The sequence below is a fragment of the Misgurnus anguillicaudatus genome, chromosome 5 (assembly GCF_027580225.2).
Source record: "Misgurnus anguillicaudatus chromosome 5, ASM2758022v2, whole genome shotgun sequence".
NCBI lineage: Eukaryota > Metazoa > Chordata > Actinopteri > Cypriniformes > Cobitidae > Misgurnus > Misgurnus anguillicaudatus.
The window spans coordinates 11,098,715-11,108,019 of NC_073341.2; the positions used below are offsets into that span (position 1 = coordinate 11,098,715).

The window sequence follows — 9,305 nt, forward strand, 5'->3', positions numbered from 1 at the left end:
CATTTAGCCGACACTTCTTGACCAAAATGACAAAGTAATTAACTGCGACGGTTTCTAAACACGAGATGTCCAATGTACACAAACGTTTCCAACATGTTGTGATGTAGAATATTTAGGTATTTAGTTGTAATTTGATTTGAGCCCCCAATGCCACTGTTGTAACTTTACCAGGTTTTTGTGTTGGGGGCTGCAAAGTGCCTATGGTCGTTATATGTGTGATTGGAAGAGGTAAATGATTAAAGATTAAAGCCATTAACAGTGTGGGTAACACTTTACTTGAAGGGGTGTGCATAAGACTGACATAAAACCTTCATAATTATTTATGACATGACACATGTCATGAATATAAAGGATGTTTTATGCATGTTTATGACAATTGCAAGTGTCGTTCGTTCAATTATGAAAGTTTTAATGCAAATATGCCATTGCTTGAGATCAGGGAACTACACTAACCTTTTCCACTGGTGGCACTTGCGCTACCAACTTTTTCAGTTACTGGCGCAAAATATGATTTGGTCGCACATATTTTTTTCAAGTTATATTAAGGCGCTCTGGATAATAATGAACAATAATGAAACTGTATTGCATACAGATATGCTTTTTATTTTACTTGCCATCTTTTAAACCACATGCTTTCTTGTTTTCTTAAATGTTGCAGTGTTTCCCACAGATCTGAAATTTACTTGGTGGTGGTAGCCGGTGAAAAGGGCAATTATTACCCACTGACAAATAATGGTCTACTATACATGTGACGTAGAACTAATAATGTGTGACACAACACAATACTTTGATTTATTGAAAATTAATATTAATTTCACATTATATTTCATCAATCTAACCACCCCAAACTTTCTTTGCCATTAACAAAGCTGACACTGTTTGTCAAAGCACCACGAAAACACTTACTGTTTTTGCACTGATATATGAAGCAATTAGACCCCTTTTATAAAACTCAATATAATACAATACTATGTATATTAATAGACAGTGCAGGTCTATATATTATAAATGTGACTGATGTTATGACTGATGTTATAATGGTAATAATTTCTATTAGATAGGCACTTTTACGGCTTCTGCTCTATCTTTCTATTTCTCTATTGCCGATTTAAAAAGCTTAATCCACTCATTATTTCAGATTTGAAAGTCTACTTGCTTTCCCGGTGACAGACTTTACATTGCTTTGCTCGTTCAGTGCAATTGGCTTGACGTTAGGATTGCTTTTTGCTACAATCTCTGTCCAAACTATATATGGATATGGTTTTAGAAAAGATGTGGTTTATTAATAATAAGATTATTTAAATGCAGCGCGTGGTCGTAACAAGAAGCATCGCCATAGAAACCGGAGGCACGCTAAAACTGCACTCGAGCTTTAGCGCGGTAGCGCTCATGGCCGTTTTCCGATCGACTCGGGTTATAAACACAACTTAATCAGACTTGGGACCCAAAGTAATTAAACTAGGACCTAACCGGACCCGACAGACCATTTAAAATATAAACCCGGAACCATACGGGTCCCGCGTCCTCAGTGAAGAAAGACCTCTGCTCAAGTTCACAAACATGGAAGACACTGCGCTTGCGTCGCACCTAATTCATTGAGAAACAGCTGAGCACGCAAACGCACACTGATAGGGAGAGACACGACGTGCTTTCACACAAAATGAAGCCAACGTGTTGATGGCTCAGAGCACGTTATAAAACGTATTCTTAAAATTCACATTTCTGTTTTAATAAATGCTCATAGTAAATCATAGCATATTGTCTAAAACATTAGGTAGCACATTTGCGACCCATTAAAAATTAGGGTCGCAACGGCAGTTCAAAAGGACGCATATGCGACCATTTTGGTCGCAGTGTAGCTCCCTGCTTGAGATGTCTTTGTTATGCATAACGGTGTCTTCATTTCGGTAACCTAAAAAACTGTTTTCCATTGCTCGTATGTTTTCCATATGTATCATGTGAGGTACTGGAGCAGTTTTTAACGCAGCAGTAACTGCGAGGCATGGTAAAGCAGTGTAGAATTGCGAAAAACTACTCTACTACGGAGCTAAGAACACACGTAAACAATCATGTTCTGCCGCCGGAATCCTGCCAACATGGCGGAAAGGGGGAGGGGCTCGGTACCATGACGACAGCTCCTCACTCTCAATAGTATGAATCCTGGTAGTATGAATGAGATTCGGACGTACTACATCCGCCATGTTGCTATCACGTGACATACGTCGTCATCACGTCATGTCATTTCAGCGCGAAAACAGCCGCGTGCCTCTTCTTCTTCGTTGGATAACTCCTCGTCCGGGGGATCATGGGATAGTGAAGCGTCCATCGTATGCACACTGCAAAATCTAACCGGAAGTAGTAGGTCATCCGGGTACTTTTCGCATACTGTTTTTCGAATACTATGTATTCGGACATACTACTCGCCTCGCCTACTGCTTTTCGCGTACTATATAGTATGTAGTAGGGCTGTGTATCGCCAACAATTTCCCGATACGATACGTATCCCGATACAAGGGTCCCGATACGATGCACGTCACGATACAAGACTTTTTTGAATTACATTTTTTTGTTCAGAATTTAGTAACATTATTATTATTATTATTATTATCTGTTTATTGTACATTGAATAAGCAGTGTTGTAACAGTTGTGTTTTTGCCATTCATTAATTAGCTTTTGGGGTAACATAGAAATGCTTAAAATCCCAGAGTTAGTACTTATGTTTTTTTAAAAGCAGTTTTACAAAGATAGTGCCTTACTCTAGGCATTATATTTGTCTCTAACTTAATAATTCTATATCTATGAATTTATCTATAGGCATGCAGTCAGAGTTAATACTATTTAGTAGAAATCAGATTATTAATGTGACAGCTATAGTTTGAAGTAGCTCTGTATCTCTTCTCTAGACGTACACTTTTGACATGCGAATCTTTGTTCTCTAATGCATTAGTACTGTTTTATAAGAGAGTGTCTAATAAAGCCCTTTGCAGTAGTATAGGCTAAGACATCAGCGTTTTCATACTGAACTCATTGATTTTAAATACGTGCATGCGCGGGAGAGAGAGAGCGCGAGTACGCGGCTCACTATGCAGACACGTGCACCAGCGAGACAGACCCGCAAAGTGAAAGTATACCCCGCTACCTTTAACTCTACGTACTCAACGGGACACATGCGTTCTTTCCATATGGATCACGGATCAACAGTGATTCGTCACGTTATTTTCAAAAGTGCATCCGAATCGATACGGAAGGTGCTGTATCGATGCGCGCATCGTCAGGCGTCCATGACGATGTATCGTCGTATCGATATTTTGAACACAGCACTAGTATGTAGTAGGCGGTTTCGGACGCAGCATTAGTCTCGCGTAGCCAGAACTTCAATACTCAAGGTCTGGTGTTTCTCGCTGCTTTTTCTGGACAAAGCCCGCCCACGAGTTGTTTGACCGACATGTCAAACAACCAATCACAGTTTGTTTCGTCTAGAGTCACGTTTCGGACTCCCCACAATAACCATTTCATAAATACACGTGTTTGTTTTACATTTAATTTTAACCTGTTAGCTAGCACTTCCAAACTAAAACATCTGCAGCTCTTAAACCCTATGGTCTATATTCATAATTCTGGTCTTGTTTGAAACTTGACATATTGTTGCCTAATAGTCATAACAACTCAGAGTAGTAAAGAAACAGAGTAAAACAAGGTAAAATATACATTAAATGACTTCCGTTTTTCTTTAAATAACATTCACTTAGCAAAAAAGGTATGAAATGGTCATGTGAGACACCTGGGGACACCATATATGTGAACTGAATGTCTGACCATGCTGTGATTCAAATTTGAGACTGATACTCCAAAAAATGTTGTTTCTGTGAGCTTTTATTTCAAAAAAGTCCAGGCGTCCTTTCAGAAAAAGTGCACTTGGAAACTCCAAATATGCACATGATAACAAAATGACATGATTATCAAAAGAAAATGAGTCAGGACTACATATTACATGATGTATATCAATTCAGAACTTCTCTGCCCACCAAAGCACATAGAAAAAACTATTTCAGAAAAAAACATTTGCACATTATAACAAAATACTTGTTATTTTGAATGTGGTCGCTCATGAATGCACTCCAGATTCCAGTCCTCTTCTGTGTCAGGCTGAAGCCCTGTTACAACACACACACAAAGCAAGAGAGGATTTTAGTTTGAGTCAAAAGTTAGAGACATACAACTATTTGTATGAGAAACTATGATGTAATATACACGAACATACATAATACATATACACAAACACACACACATTACATGAATATATTTATTTATAATTACAGTCTTATGTTTGCCAAATAACCTATATTTCTCAGCTGGTAATACTCATTTTCCACCACATATCTTATTTTCTAGTTTTTAGTTTGTATATTCTGTGCATTGGATTCATATAGCTAAAAATATGATGCATTTATATAACATGTCATAGAAAAATGAAACCATGTAAAACTCGTATCTTAGTCATCTCCAATGTTACTTTATAATCAAAACAGCTAACAAGAAACAAGAAATGTAACGTTAAATAAATAATGAACAAAAGAATCCAAACTTACATTATCCAAGCGAGCGCTGCTGAGCTCATAGTCCGGTCCATCTCTCCTCCACGACGTGGTTTGTTTATATCCAGTCTTGCATTGTTGCTCCGCGGTCGTGCTCTTTATCAGCTTCTCCAAACCACTCTCAAAACAAAAAAGTCATCTGCAGGCGATGATCCACGATGGAGATGATATTTCTAACCTTTGGAGAGGTTCTCAGCGGCTCCGGAGAGCCTAGCTGGCTGCTATGCTACCCTAACAAACAAACGCGCACGGAGGGGGCGTGGGCATTTCTCTCAGTGCGCTTCTGTAGATTTGCGCAGGAGTACACTTTAATGACGCAAGTTGAATCCTTGTAATCGTTTCATGATTGGTTACAACCTCTGTCAATCAAAGCTTTGCTGGCTATGCATTGGCTGGCTTTGTTTTGGCGTAATCCAGTCAAAAGCCTATGGTGAGCTGAAGGACATCTAGCTAGGCAAATCATTGCTCGCATGACATTTTGAGTTGTCAAACCTTTTCTGATTGGACAAAACAGAAAAATAGGGCGGGATATTTATCGGAACAGTCTAACGAAGCAGGAAGAGATAGATTTTCACTGATAAAAAGCGATATTTGATAGAAAATAAACATGATCGATCATACTTAGCGGACGCGCGGATGTAAACAAAGGAGGATATTGCTGGATTTTTCACCATTTTTCGTTGTTTTGGATAAAACGTGGGATGCTTTTTGAAGAGTGGACCCTTATGTTGCAAGTACGTTGAAGTTTTTGGGAATTGTCAGAAATTATCAGAACCATTTGGCAAGATATGTGAGTACCCACAACCATTTTTATATGCATTCCGTCTGCATTTCATTTAACCCTTTCCACACAAGTGTATTGATTGCAAAAATAAGCTCAGAACATGAATTTAGAGTGTTTAAACTTTCAAATAATGCAAAGTTTATGATTGTTGATTGAATATTTGATGTTAAACAAAGTACAAAAACACGTAAAAACGCCCTCCTAGGGCCCGCCGCCGAGCCGGTGCGTGTTAAGAAGTTTAAGTACATTAAAGTACTTTTACTTAAGTAAAAGTACACAATTTTAATGTAATTAGGAATTAAATAAATTTTGATATGCAATATTAATGAATACACATTATGATTCTATGCTTTAGAATGTAGTGAAATAAAACATTTTCCCAATACAAACATCCTAATAAAGCACAGATGCTTGGAAAATGTAACTAATGTAACTAAGTATTGTCCACCTCTGCTATCAAGTCCAACTAAATTTAATTTAAGCTGATAATAGTCAGTTTTACTGGCATTTTCACAGCAGCCCCTATGAAAACCAGCCATTTTGTTGCACGTTTTGCCACTCAACCGGGCGAGCTCTCGCGTGGTCACGTGGAAATGTGAGGTCAATGCATTCCCTCTATATGCATTAGCTTTAGCCGCTCTTATGCTAACGATTGACGGCGCAAGCAGCGATGTATATTTCAATTCGACCCTCAAATTAAAATACGGCATAATATTCATAACTAGGGCTGTAACAATGATTAAATAATCATCTCATCGCGATTGTTTAACATCATGTGCAATCATCGCGATGATCTGAAACCATTGCAATCTCTTCAAAAAAACACAATGGGGAGCTGCAGCGCATGTATAAATGAGATAGTATCTGATGGTGCCATTTATTACGGTGAGAAACGGCTGCAAGACTTTAATAAGTAATATGAACTGCCAGTTAAAACATACATTTCCAAAACAGCAATTCCAATTTTAGGCAAGTGAATAGTGCTTTGACAGATTACAGTTGATCTGTGATCCGTACAACCCATGGTTCGCCCGCATGTGATTCACGGAATAATACGCAAATTTAAATATGGAAAGTTTAACATTTGCACTTGTTTCAAAGGCTTTGCAAATGTTAACACTTAAGTGATTTTAAACAATTTAACTGCAAAAGGCGCTAAAGTGAGCAGTGTTTTTTATGCACACGCGGTTGAATGTGTCCGGTCCAGCTCCAGTCATCACTATATCATTCCCATCAAAGATGCCCCGAACCCTTGATGTGTAAACTTTAGAGAGAGTTGTGCTATTGTATCTCATACTGTAGTCTATTAACATACATGTGGTGAGTAGAGCAATGAAAAATAATGTTATGTGGGCGACTGTTTGCTTTTGTTTCTACCTTAGATAGGGCCCTATATTTTCCGCGATCACGGAATCGCGGATGGAATCACGGAATTGGCTAATTAACACGGAATCTAGTATTAACGCGGAATATTGCAGAATTTTACATATTTTGAATAAAATTATGTTTTTGTGGGGGAGACGAACGTATGTCTGGGGGAAATGCAGACCGGGGGAAGTAAATCTGGGCGACACGCCCCCTCCCGTCGTTTCAGACCCCCTCCAAAAAACAGAAACCATGGTGAAGCGGCTCTCCACGACTCTGCTTTCGTCAGCGAAAAAATTAAGAAATTCGACGAAAGGGCTTAGTTCCGAGCAGGTCTCACATGACTTTTATGTGACCGGAGAACTGTTATTTTGTAAGTTTTGTCAACACTCTGTTCACGGTGAGCGCAAAGATACATGCACGCTCTCATCCATGTCTGTCTCACTGTACCTCTCACGTGCATGCGCTCACGCATCTGTCCGAAGTGCGAACACAAATCCTCATGTATTTGTTCAGTTTTATGCATTTCAAGCGAGCTGAGGCAAACTAACTATCCCTCGCATTTAACTCTTTCACCGCCAGCATTTAAAAAAAAAAGTTGCCAGCCAGCGCCAGCGCTTTTCATGATTTTCACTAGGGGTGGGCGATAAACCGGTAGACATAATTAACCGGTAGAAATTTGTCAACCGGTAGAGATATTGGATTATCGTTTCTATCGAAGTTACATCCCCCACGTCATGCTCCTATGCGCGTGGTCGCGAAAACGTAACGTTTGTACACGTATTTCAGCCTTTTCAGTATGTCAAGTTATTTTAAGCCATTGAAACACAGACAACAGATCTGTATGCGTGCGTTCTTTCTGTGTGTCAGGAGTGGACAAGTCGCGCAACCGCTGCTCTTTCTGTCTGTGAGGAGCGCGCAAGTCGCGGGACCGCTGCTCATTAAGCTCGTGAGCATTTTTCCCGCTTTTCTGGCCTTAAATACACATATGCGTCAAAATTCCCGTCTTTGCAAGCATCCTCATAAACATGACCAGTTAGGTCTTAAGAGAAAGTAAACAGCTAAAAGAGAAAGCGCATGTGTAAAAGTGTATTGAATCTGGGCTTTGGTCTTAAAGGGGAAGTTACCTAATTTTGCTCCTGTCCGTCATTAGTGTGAATCAAACAGTATTGAGAGAAAATCTCTCACTGCTCCTGATTAAATCACTTTTCTACCTTAAATAAAAATATATATAGGCCTATACATACATGCATAATTATTTATTATCATTCTTATATCATTGACTGTTTATCCTCAGAGAGCTTGAGTTTTGTTTGTTTTTATCTTCTTTCTATGCTTGTTTATGTTTTTTTGTGAGAATTATGAACATTTCTATGGTATTAAAGATTCAAACCTTATTAAAACATAAAAAACTCTACCGTGATACATATCGTTATCATGATATAAAATGAATCCTATCGTGATAGAAGATTTTGGTCATATCGCCCACCCCTAATTTTCACCAAAGTTTAATGCCTTCCAGAAAATGTTCTTCTTCAGATATATAAACATACAATATACCAAATGAAAGAACAGACCCTCTGCTTTAAAAAAAAAAAACGTTTCATCCTACCTTGAGTAGGTTCTTTTGTTATCAGCTTTTGAATATGGGTAGGTTTCTGCAAAAACACCATATTTTGAGCAAAAAGCAGAGATAATTACATTTTTGTGACGGACTTTTCATAGAGATCCCATTCAGAGCGATCTTTAAAACATACACAGACATGCAGCAGCTTGCCAGAGGGCATTACTTCCGGGTTTAAAAAGTTGCGGATAATAGTGGATAATAGCGGTATTGCGGAAAGAAGGAAATACTCGTCATTGGCGGGGAAGCGTTTTCTCTTGATTGACGAGATATCTCGTCAATGGCGGGGAAAGAGTTAAAATATAATCATCTGCATCATGGCGCCGCTCTCTGTCTCTCTTTCGCTCGCACGTGCAAAGAGCTGCGTGCCCATGCTGTCCTAAATCAGATCACTATCCTGTGTATGTTTGTAAAGTTATATGCATTTTAAGCGATTCTGTATAAAATATGGATTGCGTTCCGCTGGATTGATGTGTTTAAGGCACTTCTGAAGGCACCACTGCGTTGACACCTTGTTGTAGCCTCCTGCAACAACACTAAAAAACAATGCATTGAATTGAGTTGTGTGTGTATGTGCCAGGGTTATTATCGTAAACGAAAACTATCACGAAAACTGAAACTATTAGTGAAAAAACATTTTCATTAACTGAAATAAAATAAAAATGAAGGTTTCTAAAAAAAACTAAACTATAACTATAATGTGGTCCTCTAAAACTAACTAAAATGTTGGAAAACAAAACTTGCGTTTTCGTTTTTTAAATGTTATTGGATCAGCAGTTGAACACGTAGTCACTCATATCACCGGATCATAAGCAAATGAGCAGATGTTGCTGGATCATTAATGACCAATAGGTGGCAGTCTATTAGAACTCCTGACCTGCACAGCAGCGTCACGTGATGTGTGTGACGCTGTCAGGGCACTGGATCCCTGCCCCC

The 9,305-nt window shown here is 38.8% G+C and overlaps 1 long non-coding RNA gene across 1 annotated transcript; it reads right to left on the reverse strand.

The window, feature by feature from the left end:
* Window positions 1-3,856: 3,856 nt before the first annotated feature.
* On the reverse strand, window positions 3,857-5,831 carry LOC141363908 (uncharacterized). Its single transcript, XR_012369554.1, has 2 exons — window positions 4,591-5,831; window positions 3,857-4,155 (listed from the first exon to the last, which is right to left on the reverse strand). It is a non-coding gene; the product is annotated as an uncharacterized lncRNA (long non-coding RNA).
* Between the last annotated feature and the right edge of the window lie 3,474 nt (window positions 5,832-9,305).